Source organism: Geotrypetes seraphini, chromosome 8, assembly GCF_902459505.1.
Source record: "Geotrypetes seraphini chromosome 8, aGeoSer1.1, whole genome shotgun sequence".
In the NCBI taxonomy this organism is placed as follows: domain Eukaryota; kingdom Metazoa; phylum Chordata; class Amphibia; order Gymnophiona; family Dermophiidae; genus Geotrypetes; species Geotrypetes seraphini.
This window is the reverse complement of record NC_047091.1, coordinates 144,020,452-144,045,394: the sequence shown is the minus strand read 5'-3', so window position 1 is coordinate 144,045,394 and position 24,943 is coordinate 144,020,452.

The following is a 24,943-nucleotide window of genomic DNA, read 5'->3' as shown; positions in this document are numbered from 1 at the left end:
ACGTAAACGGACTTAGACGTCCCTTTTGATTATGCCCCTCAAGGTGTAGCAATATTCCATGCTACCGATACAGGGCAAGCAGTGGCTTCCCCTCTGTCTTTGTCAATAACAGACTATGGACTTTTCCTCCAGGAACTTGTCCAAACCTTTCTTAAAACCAGCTGCGCTATCCGCTTTTACCACAACCTCTGGCAATGTGTTCCAGAGCTTAACTGTTCTCTGAGTGATAAAAAAATTTCCTCCTATTGGTTTTAAGAGTATTTCCCTGTAACTTCATCGAGTGTCCCCTAGTCTTTCTAATTTTTGACGGAGTGAAAAATCGATCCACTTGTACTCGTTCTACTTCTCTCAGGATTCTGTAGACTTCAATCATATCTCTCCTCAGCCGTCTCTTTTCCAAGCTGATCTATACCAAATAGCCTTTACAGAATACGCGAGCTTATTGCGGATCATCCCGGCGTCTAACTTAGGGCGCTATTTGTTAAATCGAGCCCTATCTGTGACTATGTTTTATATCTGTATGTGATTGAACATGTTCTTTCTGTTTAACATTTACCTAGCTGTTTGCAGGACTTTGGGGACACAGGATTGATTATGGCTGATTGTTATGCTATGTCTGTGCTGTTTCTGTTTCTTGTGTATTTTCAATAAAACGTTTTGAAATGAGAAAACAGTAGTTCAGGAATATTTCCTGCAGCACATTATTGAATGGCTTTTGTTTCTGCATTTGCTTCCATTCTCTCTAATGTCTGCCAATATATTGTTGCCAGCTTGCTGCCAGAGCTGGACGGTCTTTTTATCTCAGTGCGATGCCCGGGAACATGAGTTGCCCTTTCATTCGAGTCGGAGCACTGCCAACATGTTTTGAAGTTTAACATCACGGAGGGCACCACGGAGACCTTGAAAGAGAGGTTTTCTTTTCTGAGTTCCAAGGAAAAGTACAATTTTACTCCCTGCTAGAGCATGCTGAGCTATTTTATGGGTGGTTGGAAATGAATCAGCTGCAGAAATTTAGTTCTGATGCATGCAGATAAAATACAAATGTTCCATAGGGCCACATTGCTGGGGATAAGTAAGTCTAGTATTTCCCCTCATGGCAGATGACCTCAGGTTTGTCTCTTTTGCCTCCAAATTCTGCTTTTCTTTTTCCTTATTTCATTACCTATTTCTCTCTCTCTGCCTGATCCATCCTCTTACCATTCTACTGAGTTTAATGTTCAACTTCCTTGTACTCAGCAGAGATCCTCCTCACTGTCCTAAACAAAATTTTTTTTACTGCACTGCAGTTCCTCTGTACTATAAGAAACAGTTCCATAATGTCCACTGCTCGTATTTATCGGCCCCAGTCACTACTCATGCCACATCTGAAGCAGCTTGGAAAAAAAGTTTTAAAATGAATAGTGTTGTCTAAGATTTAATTAAATTGAAAATTGAGGTCTAAAGAGCAGGGTAATTACTTCTGATCATCTGTTGCCATAAAGACTGAAAAGTTGGATCAGGGAGATAAGAGCTTATCTGACAATTAGCCTCTTATGCTGGAAGGTGGTGAAAGTCAGTAGCTAGGGGAAAGAGGACATTCATGCCAATTTCACTTTTCAGGGATCTTAGTACTTCTATAACCAGCAGGACTATTTCAAATTATGCTGGTATTATATGAATGATGTATATAGATGTATTATTGTGTTAACATTTCATTATTTCCTGTTTGTGTTTTATGAGTTATGTTTTAATGGTTTTATATATGTTCAGCTGTAAACTGCCTAGAATTTTAGATGGCCCAGTAGGTAAATGTTTTAAATAAATAAAGTATCTTGCATCATCTACTAATGTTCCCAGAGGGACACAAGAAATTCCATTGCTTTGCAAAGATCTGCCCACTGATTGTCACAAATATCAACTGAATCTTGGGCCCAGCCACATTCAGCTTTCCAAGGTGGCTGTAGGCGTTGCTTAGTCTGTGCACTAAGGACCAGCTCTGTAAGTGACATTGATGCTTGAATATTCCCAGCTGTTTAAATTGCTTGCTGAGCCAGCTTCTGGTTTTCCGTTCAGCAGAGCTGGGTTCAGGAGATTGAAAAGGTGATATGGGAGAGAGATGAGACAGCTGTTTGATCCTGGGGTATTCATTTAGCTGCCACCTTTGGTCGACAGTAACATAGGATTTGCTGAGGTCAGCTGACAATTTTAAGTGGAGGACAGGCTTGTGGTTTACCCCAATGCTCTGTTTTGTCCAGCAATCTACAATATTTAGTATATATCCTGGAGGTGGGAGGACCCAGTGGCACCCAGTGGAATGGTGGGGGGGGGGGCGAGTGCATGCCCCAAGGGGGTGCACAGCTGGCCACCCACCAGAGAATAGGCTGCCGCCGTGGAAAGGAATAAGCACAAACTAAATATGGAATAATCACAAGGAATAATCCTCGTGGAAAGGCGAGAGTGTATCTGTCTGTGTGTATGAAAGGGACATGGCTTTCTGATAGCATTGACTGAACAGGATCAATTGACTGTGCAGGATCTGGCTTGTTTAGTTTTACAATGTATGTGTTTGGTGTTCTAGTGCTCACTGCAGTGTTTAAGATGCTGCCTTTTCCTAGTTATACTCATGTGCGATATGTGGATTGTTACTAAAAATCATATTTTTCATATAGATTGGGGGGGTGTCAATAAATGATGGGCCCCAGGTGTCACATATGCTAGGTACGCCTCTGAGAGGACCTGATAGTAAAAAATGCTGAGATCCTAATCTTATACACTTAACTTATACTTCTAAATTTGTGCCCTATTTTCAACCAAACCTGGAAGCCTAAGGAGTCAATATTCAAAGGGGTTTAACAGGACAGGAGAGGCTTGGATTTGGATAGAAACGAACATTTGGATAGAAACAAACTTCTGAAAACAAGCCAACATGGTTTCTGCAGGGGGAGATCGTGCCTAACTAACTTATTGCACTTCTTCGAAGGAATTAACAAAAGGATGGACAGGGGAGACCCCATAGACATCATATACCTTGATTTCCAAAAAGCCTTTGACAAAGTGCCTCACGAACATCTACTCCGGAAACTGAAGAATCATGGGGTGGATGGAAACGTACATAGATGGATCAGAAACTGGTTGGCAGGTAGGAAACAGAGGGTAGGAGTGAAGGGCCACTACTCGGACTGGATGAGGGTCACGAGTGGTGTTCCGCAGGGCTCGGTGCTCGGGCCGCTGCTATTTAATATATTCATAAATGATCTAGAAACAGGGACGAAGTGTGAGATAATAAAATTTGCGGACGATACAAAAATATTTAATGGAGCTGGAACTAAAGAGGAATGCGAAGAATTGCAAAGGGACTTGAACAAACTGGGGGAATGGGCGGCAAGATGGCAGATGAAGTTCAACGTTGAGAAATGTAAAGTATTGCATGTGGGAAGCAGAAACCCAAGGTACAACAATACGATGGGAGGGATGTTATTGAATGAGAGTACCCAAGAAAGGGACTTGGGGGTAATGGTGGACATGACAATGAAGCCGACGGCACAGTGCGCAGCGGCCGCTAAGAAAGCAAATAGAATGCTAGGTATAATCAAGAAGGGTATTACAACCAGGACAAAATAAGTTATCCTGCCGTTGTATCGGGCGATGGTGCGCCCGCATCTGGAATACTGCGTCCAATATTGGTCGCCGTACCTTAAGAAGGATATGGCGTTACTCGAGAGGGTTCAGAGGAGAGCGACACGTCTGATAAAAGGGATGGAAAACCTTTCATACGCTGAGAGATTGGAGAAACTGGGTCTCTTTTCCCTGGAGAAGAGGAGACTTAGAGGGGATATGATAGAGACTTATAAGATCATGAAGGGCATAGAGAGAGTAGAGAGGGACAGATTCTTCAAACTTTCTAAAAATAAAAGAACAAGAGGGCACTCGGAAAAGTTGAAAGGGGACAGATTCAAAACGAATGCTAGGAAGTTCTTCTTTACCCAACGAGTGGTGGACTACTGAAATGCGTTTCCAGAGGGCGTAATAGGGCAGAGTACAGTACTGGGGTTTAAGAAAGGATTGGACAATTTCCTGCTGGAAAAGGGGATAGAAGGGTATAAATAGAGGATTACTGCACAGGTCCTGGACCTGTTGTGCCGCCGCGTGAGCGGACTGCTGAGCATGATGGACCTCAGGTCTGACCCAGGAGAGGCATTGCTTATGTTCTTATGCTTCTACCTGGTTAAACTTCCTTGTGCTGGCTAGTCATCGATATTCAGTAGTAATGTGTCTCTGAATATTGACTCTAAGGGCTAGATTCTCAAAAATATGCATTAAAAAAACCGATGGGCTGCTGTCACAGCCGTTATAGTAACTATTTTAAAAAAGTGAGTCATTCGCCAAAAAACACTCATGCAAATGAGGTTGGTGGAGAGTAGCAAAGATTCACTAAATTTACATGTGTCCATCGCTGGTGATAGCAATGGACACATGCGCAGAATAAATACCCCCCCCCCCCAAAATACTAACATCAGCGGGAGAGATGTCCAATCTCTCCTGCCACCAAGCAACACAACCCAAGCCCCCTCAGCAACAGGAGAGATGCCCTCACTCTCCCACCGCCATAAAGCCCCCTGCCTCCGATGAACCTCCCTCCCCCTTACCTTACTTTAGATGGCTGGCTGGAGGGATGCCTGCTCCCTCTAGCCAGCTGACCCACCTCTTTAAAATGGCGGGCCTTCCACTTCCTGGTACATCCTGGGATGCACCAGGGAGGGGCCTGAGGCTCCAATTGGTCCAGATTGTTTAAGGCCCTTCTTATGGGAGGGGTCTTATGTGTCTGGGCCAATCAGAGCCTTAAGCCCCTCCTCTGATGCATCGGCAAGGAGCCCAAGGCTCTGATTGGCTTGGACACCCAAAGCCCCACCTGTAGAAGGGGCTTTAAACAACCTGGGCCAATCAGAGCCTTAGGCCCCCTTCCTGGTGCCAATTGGCAGCTAGAAGCAGAGAGTGGCCTCCTCGTCCAGCAGCAGCAGGAGATGCTGTCATCTCCTGTTGCCATAGGATTAGTAGCAGCAGGATATGATGTTTCATGAAGCATTTCCTGCTGCCACTGGATAGGGAGGCCTCTAAGTGGGAGATCATGGCTGACCATGGGAGTGTAGGAGATGACCTGAAAAAGCAGGAATCTCTGGCTGATAACGGGAGACTTGGTAGGTCTATAACTCTGAAAGTTAGGATCATGAATCCTTTGAATATTGGGCCCAGTTTGTTTTCCTTTCTAGATGCACTGTTTCCTTCTCTAGAATGTACAGTATGTCATTCTTCTAAAGCTTAAATCTTTCTTGACTTGGGTTAGACAATCCTGTTAAATCATGTTAAACAGCTTCCTTGTTTTCTTTTTATACTGCCAGAGGCTGATTGCACATGCGTGCTTCTAAGTCATTGGTAGTCAGCAGGCTTCCAGATCAAAGTGGGAGGGGGAGGGGGACTCTTTGATTCTTCAGTCAACAGAACCCTTTTGTTCCACTGTATCACAAGCTGTGCTTTCATTTTATGCTCTGGCAGGAAATATAATGACCAGCATTAATCCCTTTGCAGCCTAATAATTCAAACTTTAAACGTAGGCTTTTATTTAATTAAGATTTCTCAGCATAATGAAAGTAAAAAAATAATATTTAAAGGAAATATTAATTGAGGTCTGTGATGGATCATGCGCTAGGTTAAGAAAAAAAGTGTGTCTTTTTTGGGGTCGGTTCTTGCTGTGTGTTATTGTATGTTTTGATGTACATTTTGCCATTAGGGACTACCCAGAAAGCATTAGAAAGACCGCCTGCTCATCATCACAGCAGTGTATGAGTCATTTAAAGATGACTTGTTATAAAAGACCATTACATTTTGGAAAGAACTGCAGAATGCAATTGGAATTAAAAGAGTCTCTATAACTTCAAACGCTTTCCAATACAGAAAAAGAAGCAGAGTCACACTGGAAGAAATGCCCTGAGCAAATTGATTTGACCTATGAGTGTATATACATAGAGTTGCCTTCTCCCTTTGTACAACTTTAGGTTAACATTTATTTATGTATTTGTACATTCTGAGACTTGTTACACTCACACTCGAAATATATCATGCATAAAAGTATAATCACAAAGAACTGAAAAATCACCAGATACAAAAGGAAAGGAAAACATGGCACAACAGTAAATAAAATATGAAGAGGCATTGTAATAAAAGAACTCAGAGGGTACAGGATGTAAAAAAAGGACAAAGTCTCAGTTTCAACCAAAAGCTTAGATCACATCAAGGTAGACGTTACAGAATAGCCACAATTTTAGTAACGCCTTAAATTTCTTTTGGGAAGGCACTAGATGAAGATTTGTTGAAAGGCCATTTCGAAGAGTCGAGGCCATGCAAATGAAAGCAGCTGAATGAAAGAAAACAAGATAGAGTCTAATGAACAAAGGGACCATAGGGCACTAAGCACTAGAGCAGACATGGGCAACTCCGGTCCTCAAGGGTTTCAGGATTTCCCCAATGAATATGCATGAGATCTATTTGCATGCACTGATTTCAATGCATATTCATTAGGGAAATCCTGAAAACCCGATTGGATTCTAGCCCTCGGGGACCGGAGTTGCCCATGTCTGCACTAGAGGAACATATTTCCAAAAGATATCCATCTGATAGACAAAAAAAAAGTTAACATTGTAAAATACATTAGACACCGTATTGCAAAAATCATAATCAAAATAAGTACAGTGGAACCTTGGTTTATGAGCATAATTCATTCCAGAAGCATGCTCGTAAACCAAATTACTCGTATATCAAAGCAAGTTTCCCCATAGGAAGTAAGGGAAACTTCTTGATTCGTTCCCACCCACTCCTACCCCCCGAGGCCAGCGGCACTGCTACACCCCCCACCCCCAAAGAACTGGCATCGCTCCCCCCCAGCTCGTGAACCCCACCCCGCCCGAACAGAAACCTTACCCCATCTGGCACCGGCACGCAGCCCTAGGACGAGCTGGTGCCGGTGCACGACGATCCTTCCTGTTGTCTGGGCCTTGAGCATCTGCACATGCTCAAGGCCTTCTGGCTCTCGCTCTCTCCGAAATTCTCGGAGATCTCTGAGAATCTCGGAGAGAGTGAGAGCCAGAAGGCCTTGAGCATCTGCAGATGCTCAAGGCCTAAGCAACAGGAAGGATCTTCGTGCACCGGCACATCCTGTGGGCTGTGTGCCAGTGCTAGATGGTGTAAGGCTTGACATGGATAACCTGGACATACAGATGATTCAACTGGACACTACAGACCTAAATTTTCACTTGTGTATGCTGGACACTACAGACCTATATTTTCCCATAGCCAGGCCCAGCCTGTACCTTTCTGTCTGTAAACACCTGCAGCCTTTGCAATGCTAATGTTTTTGTCTCCATTCCCTGCTGGGAGGATATTTCTCCAAGGTTCTGCTGCACTGTTATCAGTGCTGTATGACTTCATATGCCAGGCACCCTGGAAAGCCATAAAACTTTTATAATGAGCAAGGATCCCTGCAGGACGATGTGGGTGTAGCGAGATGAGAGAACTTGGTACCAAAACATTTGCTCCCTGTTTCTGAACCGTTATGGGAACCAAGCAGCTGGATTGTTGAAAGGTCACCTTTGCCAACTTTCAGCATACAAGGACACCATCCCGGAGATGCACAGAATTGTAAAACCAGTAATTGATCTCACTAAGTGATCTCAGCCCTGGAAAAAGAAAGTTCACCAAGAGTTCTCTGTTTCTGCAAGGCCCCCCCCCCTACTGGGGTGGAGGTGAGAGAGGCGTGGACTGAGAGGAGGAGTTAGGTATACATTATTTTATGTACCAATAGGGAATTACATAACCAGAATTTGGGGATGGACTTTTTTGGAACAAAGGAAGAATTGCTCTGTATAAAAAACATGTGCCTTCTAGGTAAAGCCAGAGAGATTCACTTACTTATGCTACGGGGATCTGCTAGCCCCCTGCTAAGCATATGGGTGCAAGTTCTTCTCTCCATTGCATATTCTGAACTGACAATACATTTTTCTGATATGTCTCTGCTGCTGTAATACTGTAAGTTTTTATACTAACAATAAACGAATATTGTCTGTTTTGGAAGATACAATGCCGTCTTGTAGTTATTCCAATGAGGTAAACAAAGCAGCCTTTACTTCAGGTTTCTCTTCGGGTGGGCAGTGGGTGCCGGTTCGCGTGAGTGGGGGGAGGGGGAGCGATGCCGGTTCTTGGGGAGAGTGCTCACAAATAGAGTCAACGCTTAGTTTGAGAGTCACGATTTGCGAGAATGTTTTGCTTGTCTTGTAAAACACTCGCAAACCGCATTACTCGCAAACCGAGGTTTGACTGTATTCAAAAGTAAAAGGTGCCCCTTATGTCTGTCTGTTAGGGATGGGCAGCCAGAAAATTTTTGTTTCACATCCTTCTTGTATTTTTATTGGGGGGTGGGGATTTTCATTTTATATCTTTTCATTTAGACATTTTATCCCTTTTACAAACCGGTGCTGATGAGTGCCGTGTGGCAAAAGCCCCACAGTCCTTAAAATCCCTATGGGTTTTGGGGCATTTATGGCACCAGTCTGCGCTAAAACACTTTGTAAAAGAGGGCCTTAGTCAATTGCTGATAATAGCGTATACTCTGAAAATACTGTGCATTAGGTAGAAAGATGGCACACTATTTTGGAAAGAGGGAGCACTGATAGATACATAGTTGTGCGTGTTTCTGCATGCACCCTAGTTCATGTATGAGTGGTGGTTAAACTATCAGGAAAGAGTGTGCCTTCCAAAATAGTGAAGTCTCTTGTAGAGGCAATAATTCTTATTGGTTGAACTATTCAATACATATCAAAGATACAATTGTGCTCTCTGTATTTTTTCTTCTATATTTAAAATAGAGTTTGTTAATGAAACATAGAAACATAGAAAGATGAAACATAGAAAGATGACGGCAGAAAAGGGCTATAGCCCATCAAGTCTGCCCACTCTACTGACCCATCCTCTTACGTCTATACCTAGTGACCAATTCTTCAGATCGACCCTCATAGGGATCCCACATAGGCATCCCATTTATTCTTAAAGTCCAACACGCTGCTGGCCTCGATCACCTGCACGGGAAGCTTATTCCAACGGTCAACCACTCTTTCTGTGAAGAAATACTTCCTGATGTCGCTATGAAATTTCCCGCCCCTGAGTTTGAGTGGATGCCCTCTTGTGGCCGAGGGTCCTTTGAGAAAGAAGATATCATCTTCCACCTCGATACGTCCTGTGATGTATTTAAATGTCTCAATCATGTCTCCCCTCTCCCTACGTTCCTCTATAGTGTAGAGCTGTAATTTGTTTAGTCTCTCTTCGTACGAGAGACCCTTGAGCCCCGAGATCATCCTGGTGGCCATCCGCTGAACCAATTCGACTCTGAGCACATCTTTACGGTAATGTGGCCTCCAGAATTGTACAAGACAAGCTATATTTAGTAATCTATTATATTTTCTATATAGCTGGATCTTTGGAAGTACATCCAATAGGTCATTCACCACGCCTGAAGAGTTGCACTAGAATTGTCATGATCCACTGAACTTTTTCTTTTATATTTTGCATTTAATCACATTTCATTTAACTCCATAGACAGAGTCCCTGGCCAACAATTTTCAAAGATAAGTGAGATATTTTAAAGTCTATGGAGGGCATAATCAAAATTCTATAATGTCCAAAAATCTGCCTAAGTCCTAATAGCAGGGACCTCCAAGTGCTGATAATAAAAAAAACTCTGGACGTTCAGTGGCACTTCTAAGCTACTGTGCATCCAGAGCTCAAAGGGGCATGTAGGGAAGTATGTTATGGGCGTGAATCGGGCGGGCTTCCACCTGGACATCCTGAAGCAATAATTGAAGCTTTTCCAGGACATCCTAGGCAGAACTTACATGCAAGGATTTAGACCAAAGTAAAACAGGTCTAAGTGCTCTAAAGGTGACCAAACTGACAAGATGACCAGTAGAGGGTTTAAGGCATGCCCACCCCCTTATTTCCCCAGTGGTCACGACCTCCTCCCACCACCAAGAGATGGGGGGAAAATACAGCACATTGAGTGCTTGCCATCAGCTGATTGTGGCAGAGAAATCTCCATCAGCTGAGCCAGTTTCAGAGATTCCTGCCAGCTTAGCTGAAGGGGATTTCTCTGCTGCGATCAAACAAGGTAGTTGGGTACATCTACAAAACTTGTTTTTGTGTGTTTTTCACGTGGACATTTTTATTTTTGAAAATGGCCAAAAAAGGTAGACGTCCTAAGGACCAAAACTTATACCTAGGTCATTTTCAAAAATAAAAGACTGACGTCTGGCAGCTTTGAAAATGTAGATACGAACACTAAAAACTGGTACTGTAATGATACCAGTTTGTTAATTACACTTACAAATGGCATGATGATGTACGGGGCAGGATTTATTTAGATTTCAATCTAAAGTTCATGTCACTCAATAAATACCTGCCTGGAGCCATTGATCAACATAAGGGTTCATACAGGCTCGTACTGAATAGTGCCATCAGTTTGATTGATTTTTTTGATTTTTCTGATTTTTTTGAATTTCCCTACATATATTTTATCTTTATTGTAGGATTTAGCTGGTGGTGCATTTACTCATACCATCGATGGTTCAGTTTGTTGTGGGGATCGTATCATTATAGTACCAGTTTTTAGTGTTCGTATCTACATTTTGTGTATTAGTACATATTTTGGGTTTTTGTTGGCCAGCTTTGAAAATGGACATTTTTTATCCTGGGTTTGTGGACGTCCTGCCCAAAATGTCCAACCTTAGAATTATTCGCCCTATTGAAAATGCCCCTCCATTGAGTTAAATGAAATGCAATTAAATGCAAAATATAAAAGAAAAAAAAAGAAAAAGTTCAGCAGATCAATGATGATTCTAGTGCAACTCTTCAAACATGGAGAATGACCTGTTTGATGCACTTCCAAAGATCCAGATATATAGAAAATATCATAGATCACTAAATATAGCTTGTCTTCATTTACAAACTCTATATTAAATATAGTTGACTCCACCTAAGTGCATGTCGATTAAGCACACGCTTTGGTTATCTGCAGCCTACCACTATGGTTCCATTTTTTTTTTTTTACATTAAAGTCAATTGGCGTAAACTCTGGATAATTACAGTTCTGATAAGCACACAATCCGCTTATGTGCACTGGTGTTATAAGTCCCATCTCTATTCATTCACATTTCTTTCACTCCGGTTTAAAGCAATCACGTTCTCACGTTGCTGAGCCACATGTTTCAGATCAGCAGTTTAGGCCTGGCCAGGTGTTCGAACTTTCAAAACTGCACCATGGCATCTCATGGCAAAAAATCTTTGTGTTTGGCTGAACGTGTCCCAACATGCTGGTCAAAAGTCATTGTCTTTGGCTGAACATGTCGATGTCTTAAAGAGATTTGACCAACAGGAGAGTCAGGTCTCTATTGAAAAACATTACAGCGTTCATCTTAGCCAGATTTCTAGGATTCACAAAAAAAAAAACAAGCCATATTGAAAGACTAGCAAAACAACAACAGAAAAGAATTGGGAAGGCTGGAGACGTTGAACAGGCATTGCTGCATTGGTTTACTGAAGCTAGAAGTTGTCAACTGCCAATCAGTGGGCCTCTGCTGATGGAGAAAACAGCACAGCTATCTGAAAAACTTTGTGTGGAAGACTTCGAAGCAACAAATGGATGGCTAAAGAGGTGGAAAGTTCGTAACGGCATAAAATTTAAGAAGCAGCATGGCAAAAATCAAGACACTGATGAGTTTGGTTCAGAAAGATGGGTCATGGAAGTGTTGTCATCAATCATTGGCGGATATGAACCATGCAACATTTTCAATGTTGATAAGATGGGCCTGTACTGGCGTGCCATCCCTGATGGAACATTGGCTTTCAAACGCAGTGAAACTATTGACTTCAAGGTGCCAAAGGAACAATTGGCATTGCTACTCAGTTGCAATATGGACGGTAGTGAAAAGCTCAAGCCACTGAATGCCTGCTTGTTGAATACGAAAGCAACAAAAAACGCATGGATGATGGCGACACTGTAGATTGAATGGTTGCAGAAGCTTGACAATCTGATGAGAAGGCGTAGAGACACATTGTAATGCTGTGTAATAACTGTGCAGCACACAGCAATGATGTACGACTAACCAACATCAAACTCGTGCTTCTGCCACCAAACATGACCTCTTTGATCCAACCGATGAACCAGGGGATAATCGCCAACTTCAAACATCATTACAGGTTGCTCGTCTTAAGATATGTGATGGCAATGATTGATACAAGCATGAAATCCAGCCCACGAGCTACTGAGCTCACGAGAAAAATTATGATGCTTGACTCTCTTCACATGGTATGGAAGGTGTGGAATTGAGTCTCATCATCCACGATTTCAAATTGCTATGGACGGGCAAGCTTTGTTCACATATCTGATGAGACAACTGAAGCTGATATTTTGTCCATTGAACTCCCAGTTGGACTCTCGCCTCAAGAGTTTGAGCTGTATGTCGCCATTGACAATGATGTGCCCACATCGTCTGACAGCACTAATTCTGATATCTGTACAGTCATAAAGGACACTGCAGACAACCAAGAGTCTGATGAGGATGGAGATACTGCTGCGGTCATCACGACTAATGAAACACTTGCAGAGATTGGCCAGTTTTACAGCATCAGTAGTCAGATATACAGCCTGAATCGTGCAATCTGTGTGCAGAAAACAATGACTGATTATTTCAGTAGAATGTTGGTTTAAAAAAAGGTTTACGGTGTATTGCATTAGACGAAACAGTGCTGTTTCTAAAACTGAACCGTGTAGAATTGTTTTACGTGTGTTTTTTGCTGAATAAAAGTTTTATTGCATTTGACTACAGCGTACTGTGATTTTTTTATGACTAAAAAGTGGTACTCTGATTAAGTGCACATTCCATTTAAGTGCACATAGCGATCCAATCCAGAGGCCTTGCACTTAAGCAGAGTTGACTGTATAAAAGAAGAAGAAATATTGTTCCTGAAATAGTGTACCATCTTTCCATATAGAGTACGCTATTTCCAAAGAATGCATGCTATTATTTTTGAATGACAAAATACATGGAGTGGCATTTTAGAAATGACATCCAACTCAGAATGTGGACATACCAGTCAGTATGTCACAAATGAATGTCAAATATATTTTAGAACAGGATACAGCCTGTTCTAAAATACATGTAAGACGGACATCCATTTGCCGGACTGACAGCTTGATTTTCAGCTGGCAGTGGGCTTTAACCGCGCTGCCCGTCACTGGCACTGTACCTGGATTTAATGCTAGGCCATTTCTGGTGACCGGCATTGAATATACAGTTCCATTTTTGGCTGCCAGCTGATAACCTGTTAAGCTGATATTCAGAACTAACTGGCCATCGGCTAGTGCAAAAAGATAGGACAGCTATTTATGCACCAACCTTGCTTTGCTAGCGCTGAATATTGGGTCGTAAATGTGACATGCCCCTGGAAAGTCCCTGAGATATCCAGCTTCCATTTATACACAAACCATGATTATTCAGCAGGGATAACCAGTTAAGGAGGAGAGTGTGGTGTAGTGGTTAAAACTTTAGTCTGAGGTTGTGGGTTCAAACCCTGCTCTGCTCCTTGTGACTTAGGCAAGTCACTTAATCCTCCACTGCCCCAAGTACAGTAGAAAGATAGATTGTGAGCCTACCAGGACAGATAGGGAAAATGCTTGAAGTATCTGTACGTAAACAACTTTGAGTGTTGTATAACTACCAAAAGGTGGTATACAAGTCCCAATCTCTTTCCCATCTCTCACTGAATATTTATGGATAGCTGGTTATATGCAATTTAATCAGTCAGTGGTCACTGATGACTGGTTAAATTGCTTTGAACATCGGGCCCTGAAAGTCCAAATTATGAATGGGGAATAACAAGGGATATGGACGACTGTGGCAGCAGAACATAAGAACATAAGAACATAAGCAGTGCCTCCACCGGGTCAGACCATAGGTCCATCCTGCCCAGCAGTCCGCTCTCGCGGCGGCCCAAACAGGTCACGACCTGTCTGAATAACCAGAAGGGGCCCCCTTGCCACCTTGGTTTCCCATTGAAGTCCTATCTTCCCATCGAAGTCCTAATCCTCCGGTCTTGCACATTCACGACTTGGTTGGGTTTCCATACTTATTACCTGGTTAGTTTTCTATACTTGTATTACATCCCAGCACCTCTCTCAGTATCCCACGATCCCTTTATCCCTCAGGAATCCGTCCAATCCCTGTACTGTACTCTGCCTGATCACTTCCTCCGGTAGCGCATTCCAAGTGTCCACGACCCTTTGGGTGAAAAAAAACTTCCTTGCATTTGTTTTGAACCTATCTCCCTTCAGTTTCTCCGAATGCCCCCTCGTACCTGTTGTCCCCTTCAGTCTGAAGAATCTGTCCCTATCCACCCTCTCTATGCCCCTCATGATCTTGAAGGTCTCTATCATATCTCCCCTGAGCCTCCTCTTTTCCAGAGAAGAGCCCCAGCCTATCCAACCTCTCGGCGTATGGGCAGTGTTCCAGCCCTTTTACCAGTTTCGTTGCTCTCCTTTGGACTCTCTCAAGTACCGCCATGTCCTTCTTGATGTGAGAAAAACATTCATATTTTAAAAAACTGCCACCCAAACACCCATCTGAAGAATAGTCTAATGGTTAAATCAGCTTTCTTTGGAAAGCCAAAGCAGATATCCAGAGGTTGCTAATTCAAGTCTCACTGCAGCATTTTGTAATTTTTTTTTTTGTTTTAATGTTAAGCACTCCAGTGACAGATAAAATATCTATTATGACTTCTTGTATCTCGGTAGAGAACTGCTTAATCAAAGCACTTTTCTATCACCTGGATGTGCCAAGTACTAGGTCTAAATACAGATCGTATCGTCCGCAAATTTTATTATCTCACACTTCGTGCCTGTTCATAAATGATCTAGAAACAGGCACGAAGTGTGAGATAATAAAATTTGCGGATGATACAAAACTATTTAGTGGAGCTGGGACTAAAGAGGAATGCGAAGAATTGCAAAGGGACTTGAACAAATTGGGGGAATGGGCGGCGAGATGGCAGATGAAGTTCAACGTTGAGAAATGTAAAGTATTGCATGTTGGAAACAGAAACCCGAGGTACAATTATACGATGGGAGGGATATTATTGAATGAGAGCAACCAAGAAAGGGACTTGGGGGTAATGGTGGACATGACAATGAAGCCGACGGCACTGTGCGCAACAGCCGCTAAGAAAGCAAATAGAATGCTAGGCATAATCAAGAAGGGTATTACAACAAGGACAAAAGAAGTTATCCTGCCATTGTATCGGGCGATGGTGCGCCCACATCTGGAATACTGCATCCAATATTGGTCTCCGTACCTTAGGAAGGATATGGCGTTACTCGAGAGGGTTCAGAGGAGAGCGACACGCTTGATAAAAGGGATGGAAAACCTCTCATACGCTGAGAGATTGGAGAAACTGGGTCTCTTTTCCCTGGAGAAGAGGAGACTTAGAGGGGATATGATAGAGACTTATAAGATCATGAAGGGCATAGAGAGAGTAGAGAAGGACAGATTCTTCAAACTTTCGAAAAATAAAAGAACAAGAGGACACTTGGAAAAGTTGAAAGGGGACAGATTTAAAACGAATGCTAGGAAGTTCTTCTTTACCCAACGAGTGGTGGACACCTGGAATGCGCTTCCAGAGGGCGTAATAGGGCAGAGTACAGTACTGGGGTTTAAGAAAGGATTGGACAATTTCCTGCTGGAAAAGGGGATAGAGGGGTATAAATAGAGGATTACTGCACAGGTCCTGGACCTGTTGGGCCGCCGCGTGAGCGAACTGCTGGGCATGATGGACCTCAGGTCTGACCCAGCAGAGGCATTGCTTATGTTCTTATGTTCTTATGTTCTAGATGTCCATCTTTATACAGATAGACAGTGGCGTACCTAGCATATGTGACACCCGGGGCCCATCATTTTTTGACCCCCCCCCATCTGTATGAAAAACATGATTTTTAGTAACAATCCACATATCACACAAGAGTGTACCTAGGAAAAGGCAGCATCTTATATACTGTAGTGAGCAGTACAAAATCAATACACCGATTGTAAAACTAAACAAGCCAGACTAGTACAGATCAATCCTACACCATCAATCCTAACAGAAAACCATGCCTTTTCGAACAAACAGAACATAGAAAACACCTTCACCTAGTATGGAATATGTAATCACAAACTAACCCCTCCTCCTTTTACAAAACTGTGGTGCGGTTTTTAGCCACAGTGGTAACAGCGCAGACGCTCATAGAATTCTGAGCATCAGAGCTGTTACCACCATGGCCACGCTAAAAAAACGCTCTACAGTTTTGTAAAAGCGGTGATAAAATAGAAACACATAGACAAAGGTTAAACTGAAGCACCAAGAAGCTGGACTCTGCACACAATGCAACACCACAGAAACAGCGATGCATCTCCCCTAAAGCAAAATAATAAATAAATAGAATATTTTTCTACCTTGTCTTCTCTGGTTTCTGCTTTCCTCATCTTCTTGTCACTTCCTTTCATCCACTGTCTACACTCTCTCTGCCCCTTCTATATGGCATCTTCTCTCCTATTTCCCTTCCAGAAACTTTATGCCTCCCCCTTCCATCTCTCCTTTCACCCCCATTAATCTGGCATCCATCTTCTTCCCTTCCCTCCTCCAATGGTCTGGCATCTCTCTCCTCTCCTCTTCTTCCCTCTCCCACACCCCCATGGGCTAGCATTTCACTCTCTCCTCTCCCTTCCCCCACTTCCATCAGCATCTGCCCCCTTTCTCTCCCTCCACCACCCTTCAATACCACCCTGACCCCATTTTGCTCCTTCCACTACCCTGCTATGCTCTTTTCTCTCTCCACCCAAATCAGCAAGGTCCCGCAATAACTGCTTCTTCCGCCTCTGCTCTGGAAGAGATAAGTGATGTCAGCAGGGGGTGGGCTGGCAAATGCAGGGAGTTGTGGCAAGGTGACTGCGGCTGCCGGTCCACCCCCTCTGACGTCACTTACCTCTTCTGGAGCAGAGGCGGTAGATGCAGGCATCGTGGGACCTTCCTGCACTTCAGCACGGCTGCCGCCTCTGCTCCGGAGTAAGTACGGTAGCCGCGCTGAGGTGCCGTTTAGGGCAGCATGTGTGGTTCCAGACCTGGCCAGCTGTGCATCCCCATTGGGCTGGCACTTGGGGCAGTCCTCACTCCTGCCCCTCCCTTGGTACGCCACTGCAGATAGATGTCCCTTCCTCATCTGAAAATGGAACTGGATGTTCATCTTTTGGCCCCTCCCTAGCTCTGTCCAAAGCACATCCACACCACTACCCCTTGCCTTATGGATGTACTGCAGTGTTAGACATCCATATTCTGGCTTTTTTAAAAATTGGTATTCGGGCATTCATGCAATACAGATATCTAATTGCTGGTTTTCAGACATCCAAAACATAAATAGAGCCTCTACAAGAAGCAGCAAAATGTTGTATTTGTCTGCTTACTTTCATCTGGTCAAAACATGGGTTGTGTCAGGTCAGCTCAAATAAAACACCTTACATCTCTGTTCTTAAGACCGACAGTATATTTCTGACTTTTGGCAATAACATGCTTTGTATCCCTTTCTCGCTTGTTTTGGATTTTAAAATGAGCATCTTGGCCATGCAAGTATGTAATTTTACTTTTATTAGATGAGTATTTTTCTATGTATCTGTTTTTATTTTGTTGTCATTTTAACACTGTGTATGTAAATCATGTAAACCGTTTAGTATTAGATGGTATATAAAATTTTAAAATAAATAAATATAGCTTTATCGAACAATGTGTAGTCATACAACACAATACATACAAACAGAAAGATAATGGCAGATAAAGGCCAAACGGCCCATCCAATCTGCCCATCTGCGGTAACCATTATCGCTTCATCTCTATAAGAGATCCCATGTGCCTATCCCATGCTTTCTTGAATTCAGACATGGTCTCTGTCTTCACCACCCCTTCTGGGAGACTATTCCATGCATCTGTCACCCGTTCTGTAAAAAAATGTATTTCCTTAGATTACCCCTGAGCCTATCACCTCTTAACTTCATCCTATGCCTCCTCTTTCCAGAGCTTCCTTTCAAATGAAAGAGGCTCAAGTCATGCACATTTAAGCCATGTATGTATTAAAACATCTCTATCATATTTCCCCTCTCCTGTCTTTCCTCCACAGTATGCATATTGAGATATTTAAGTCTGTCCCCATACGCCTTATGATGAAGACCACACACCATTTTAGTAGCCTTCTTCTGGACCAACTCCATCTATTTTATATCTTTTTGAACGTGAGGTCTCCAGAATTGTACACAATATTCTAAATGAGGTCTCACCAGAGTCTTATACAGGGGCATCAATATCTCCTTTTTCCTACTGGTCATACCTCTTCCTATGCATCCTAGCATCCTTCTAGCTTTTGCCATCATCTTTTCAACCTGTTTGGCTACCTTAAGATCATCACATACAATCACACCCAACTCCCGCTCTTCTGTCGTGCACATAAATTCTTTACCCCCAAAACTGTACCATTCCTTCGAGTTTTTGCAGCCCAAATACATTTCCTAGCATTAAAATTTTAGATGCCAAATTTTAGACCATTCTTCAAGCTTTGCTAGGTCTTTCTTCGTGTTATTCACTTCATCCGGGATGTCTACTCTATTGCAAAGAGGCAAACCTTACCTGACAGTCCTTCAGCAATATCACTTATAAAAATGTTAAAAAGAACGGCCCAAGAACAGAATCTTGAGGCACACCACTGGTAACATCCCTTTCCTCAGAGTGATCTCCATTGACGACTACCTTCTGTCATCTTCCACTCAACCAGTTCCTGTCCCAGACTGTCAATTTGGGGCCCATTCTGAGGGCACTCAGTTTATTTATTAGACATCTGTGTGGAACACTGTCAAAGGCTTTGCTTAAATCTAAATACACTACATCTAGTGCACTCCCTCTATCCAATTCTCTGGTCACCCAGTTAAAGAAATTGATAAGATTTATCTGACAAGACCTACCTCTAGTGAATCCATGTTGTCTCTAGTCCTGTAATCTACCAGATTACAGAAACTTCACCATTCTCGGTTTTAAAAATGTTTCCATTAATTTGCTTACCACAGAAGTCAAACTTACTGGCCAGTTCTTCATATAAGAAGCTAGAACAATACAGGAAATACAGTCAACTACACTCAATAGGCAGCAAGATAAGGCACTGAAAAGGAATATTCCATCATCAAACTGCTGACATCAACTCAATAAGCTCTTACTGACATACCATTTGGAACCAGCACTAAGTAGCTTGACTCCAGTAGGTTTGCAAGCTTTGGTTTTTAACTGAATATTTCACTGCTAAGGCTCTATCATATAAATCATTATTCTTTTCTTGGAAAAAATAATAAAAATAAATTGTTGAACCTTATGGTAAAAAGAAACATGTTGAAGCTTCCTGTGTTCATAAAGGCTACTCTGTTGAACACAAACAGCACAGTATGACTCAGGACAATAGGTCAATTAATTCAATCAATATCTTAGTAATGTATTTATTGATGCTGTAACAATCTTGCCGCAAAGATGGTGAACATGAGATTAGTCCATGAAATCCAGGTAAGCAATTGCAAAGTAGATGAATTCCGAGAGGTAGAGAGATTGAGAGGCCTCTCTAAAGTTAAAAGGGGATAGATTCCGTATAAATGTAAGGAAGTTCTTCTTCACCCAGAGAGTGGTAGAAAACTGGAATTCTCTTCCGGAGACTGTTATAGGGGAAAACACCCTCCAGGAATTCAAGACAACATAAGAACATAAGCAATGCCTCCGCTGGGTTAGACCTGAGGTCCATCGTGCCCAGCAGCCCGCTCACGCGGTGGCCCAACAGGTCCAGGACCTGTGTAGTAATCCTCTATTTATACCCCTCTATCCCCTTTTTCAGCAGGAAATTGTCCAATCCTTTCTTAAACCCTGGTAGCATACTCTTGTCCTATTACATCTTCTGGAAGCGCATTCCAGGTGTCCACCACACGATGGGTAAAGAAGAACTTCCTAGCATTTGTTTTGAATCTGTCCCCTTTCAATTTTTCTGAATGCCCTCTTGTACTTTTATTATTTGAAAGTTTGAAGAATCTGTCCCTCTCTACTCTCTCTATGCCCTTGATGATCTTGTAAGTCTCTATCATAACCCCTCTAAGTCTCCTCTTCTCCAGGGAAAAGAGACCCAGTTTCTCCAATCTCTCAGGGTATGAAAGGTTTTCCATCCCTTTAATCAGACGTGTTGCTCTCCTCTGAACTCTCTCGAGTAACGCCATGTCCTTCTTAAGGTACGGCGACCAATATTGGATGCAGTACTCCAAATGCGGATGCACCATCGCCCGATACAACGGCAGGATGACCTCTTTCGTCCTGATTGTAATACCCTTCTTGATTATACCTAGCATTCTATTCGCCCTCTTAGCAGCCGCTCCGCACCGTGCCGTTGCCTTCATTGTCACGTCCACCATTACCCCCAAGTCCCTTTCTTGGGTACTCTCATTCAATAACATCCCTCCCATCGTGTAATTGAACCTTGGGTTTCTGCTTCCTACATGCAATACTTTACACTTCTCAACGTTGAACTTCATCTGCCATCTCGTCGCCCATTCCCCTAGTTTGTCCAAGTCCCTTTGCAATTCTTCGCAGTCCTCCTTTGTCCGAGCTCCATTAAATAGTTTAGTGTCATCTGCAAATTTTAAGTTAGACAAGTTCCTGCTGAACCAGAACATATGTAGGTAAGACTAGACTCAGTTAGGGCACTGGTCTTTGACCTAAGGGCCGCCGCGGGAGCGGACTGCTGGGCAAGATGGACCACTGTTCTGATCCAGCAGTGGCAATTCTAATGTTTTTATGAAACTCATATGTGGACACAAAGGCATATACGTAGCAGTCAATTTACGCTAAAGGGTTCTTCATGTGCAATTTGGTGCTACACTTACTAAAGTGCAATAAAATAGTTTGAAACATTGATACATCAAAAGCAATTCTTATAGTTCATAGTTCAATAAAATTTATTGTATTTATATAACAGAATACCGAACAAAAAAATTTCAAGAGCATAATACAGAATTTGAATAACCAAAGTCTGTACAAAAGCAGAGATTCAGAACATCAGGTCTAATAACCGTTTGAGAGCCAAGTGCGCAGGTAGAACCAAAGATAAAGAACTAACACATTTAAAATTTATACAATAATAGACAGGCATTCAAGTCAAATAACAGATGTAAAACCATGGTGATGGTGAAATAAGGAGAAAGTCAGAAGCTAACATGAATTCTGAAAGTATAATATTGTTATGAGTAATCATGTTTGGAACAATAGTGTAGAACTGGATCCCAAATTTTATGAAATTGGTGTGATGAACCAACTTTTCTGGCATATAGATGTTCATATTTAACAATAAGCGAGATACTTGACCAGCAAGCTGCATGTGAAGTGCTTGAGAGACACTTCCAATTGGAAAGCATTACCTTGACAGCCAGCAAAACAAGAGCTTTCAATAATACACTCTCTGAGACAGTGATGGTAGTTTTAAGTGTTTGCACACCAAATATTATTATAGCAAAGGAGATATCATCAGTAATATGTAATATTTCACATATTTCTGACCATATTGATTTCCAGAATTTATCCAGCATTGGGCAATTGAGAAGCATATGTTTAAGCGTGGCGTTCTGCATTTTACACGACCAGCATGAACTCATGTTTGCAGGATTCAGTTTAGTCAGTCTGTGAGGTGTCCAAAACGCTCTATGTAACATGAAGTAAGCCAATTGCAGTAAGGATGAGGAGTGAAGTGCTTTGCTGGCAGATAACCAGATTGTAGACCAATCATCATCATCCAAGGTCTAGTTGAGTTCCTTATGCTATATTTCTCTTGTGGCGAGATCAGGAGTATATTTATAGCTTTGAAGTAGCCTGTACCACTTAGAAGCTTCTTTATTCGTAAAACGAGAGATAAGTGGGATGTGTGTTATTGTAATTGTTAAGTATAAAGATCCTTTTTGATACAATGGGTTAATTGCAGTCATCGGAAGAATTGTGAAGGAGGTAAATTATGGGATCTACAAATGGTTTCAAAGGAAAACCAAGAGGTACCGTCAAATAATTGACTTATGTTCCATAGTCCATGGGTTTGCCACAGTTTCCAAGAAACCATTTTCTTCTGAATTTTAATGTTAATGTTATTCCAAATTGGTGTAAGTAGTGAATTTGCCCATGGAATCTCAGTTAGTTTATCAAATTCTCTAATCACTAGGAGCATGGATAGAACTATGGGATTTTTTTCTATATCCATTATCCCATGCATAGCGGGGGCATTCTTTAGAAATTGAGAAATGTCATTTGTTTCCAGGGCCACCCATGGGGGGTACGGTGACATCTGTTGAGTCATAGTTCCATTTGGCACCTTGTCTTATCAAAAATGCCAAATGGTAATCATATATACTGGGGAAATTCACCCCACCATCTTGTTTGGTACATTTAAGTTTTTGAAGGCTAATTCTGGGGGTTTTGTCATTCCAGAGAAAGGTGATGAGGATGCTCTCTATTTTCTTATAGTCTGACTTTTGAAGCAAACAGGGAAGCATACTTGATGTATAGTTAATGACTGGTACTAGCATCATTTTAATAGTATCCAACCGACTTTACCAAGTGAGCTTGAGGGGTGACCATTGTGATGTGAGCCGTTTAAGTTTCTGGAGAATGTGTTCTAGATTGTACCTGATCGTATCTTCTATAGACAGTCCAAAATACACTCCCAGGTATTTAATCTTATTAGGAGTCCATTGGGAACCATACTTTTCGACTTCCGTTTTACATTCGGATCCTGCTGGTATTTATATACCTTCTTGCCTACTGTGCTATTTGCACTGCCCTTCTTTTACAAATCTGAGCACTAGCGTATTCCTGCGCTGGGTTTATTGCATGTGCCTTTAAACATTATGTTATAGTTCAATCCACTCTGTCTCACTATATAGTGATACTCCTTGTGGGCAGCGGTTATTAATATGTTAATAATCTATATACATATTTGTCTAGTCGGTGTTGAGCCGGCTGCTACCTGTCTTTGTGGTCTCTCTATCCCACTGTTAATTCTCTTACCCTCTGTCTGCTATTCATTCTACTTACTACTCTGTCAGGTCCTATTCAGACTTACTTCTTATCTTTCTACTTTCTTTTTCTTTCTCTTATCATCTATTTTTCACTTGTATACTATGTGCACTAACAAGACTTGCTTTTCTAATGAGGTTTGGTATTGTACTATGATGATACATATAAATCAATTTAGGCATTCAGTCAAACGTGATTTCATACTTTATAGTGATGTGAACACGTTGATTTTCTTATTGAGTCTAACTTTATGTCTGTGGAACTGGCATTTCCTGCACTGGATTTGAACTGTTGTCTCCAACTATACTGATAGCCTTGTTTTACTGACAATGATATTTTACATAGTGTCTTGGTTCATATTATGTACAACGGATTACTCTCCACTAAGTTATAATTTAATGGCCACCTCTTATCATTACATGTAATATAATGTTCCCAATTGCAGTTTTATTTTTGTCAACATGACGCTGACTTTTTGTTCCCTTAATGTTAAGGGACTTAATAATCCAGTCAAAAAACAAAAAAATATGGGACTATATCACTCGCCTCAAACCCGATATTACATTTTTACAAGAATCTCATCTTTCTGACGGCGATTCAGCTAAACTTAACTTCCCGTGGGCCCTGCCGATTCTCTACTCCCCTGCTGTAGATAAAAAAAAAATGGGGTTATGGTGATAGTGAAGCAGACAGGATATTCATTTGATTTCACAGAACAATGACCTTAACGGCAGATGGGTTAGGGTATTACTGAAAGTTAATGGGATTCCTTATCTCGTATCAATATTTATGGCCTTAATGTAGATGCTCCTAATTTCTTCGATGAATTAGCTGACCAGCTCTCTTCCTCGCCCGGCTCGTCTTATATCTTAAGGGGTGATTTCAATTTGATATTAGACCCAGCCTGTGATAGAAAATCTCATGCACAGTATAAAAAAATCCAGGTCTTGGTATAAACTCCATGATCTCATTTCTCATTTTAATCTGATTGACCCTTGGAGTATCACACACCCTACTGAGCAATCTTTTACCTATTTTTCTCCCCCACACTCTACTTATTCTCACATTGATTTATTTTTGATGAGTGCCTCCCTATCAACATATCTCTCCTCTACTACTATAAAGGAAATAGCCATCTCAGACCATGCTGCCATACTACTGTCAGTTCAAAATATTTCAAATCCAGTCCCGCATCACCAATCGAGACTAAACAACTCACTTCTTCAAGAACCTGAATTTGTGGAACATATTTCTGCAGCAATTACAAACTTCTTTATCTTTAATAGCCCTGCTAACACTAATTGGGTGACCTTATGGGACACATTTAAGGCACATATTAGAAGCAAAATAATATCAAGAGCATCCTTCTTGAAAAGAGAAAGAATGAAAGTAATAGAGAATTTGGAACATATTAAAACTCTTGAGAACTTACACATAGCTAACCCTGCAGAATTTTCTACTCTATTACAGCTCCGCTCACTTAGAGTGGAATATAATGTCCCCCTAAGTAAATCAGCATCTCACAACCTGCTCCTGAAAAACGCTTCATACTATATGGAAAATAATAGGTGTGGTCACCAATTAGCCCAATATCTGAAAGGCAGATCTTCTAACTGATCACAACGGATCAATCATAACTAATTCAATAGATATCGTACAACGCTTTCAACATTTTTACTCTTCAGAACTTGATGACTCCTCTTCTGCATTGAATTTCTTG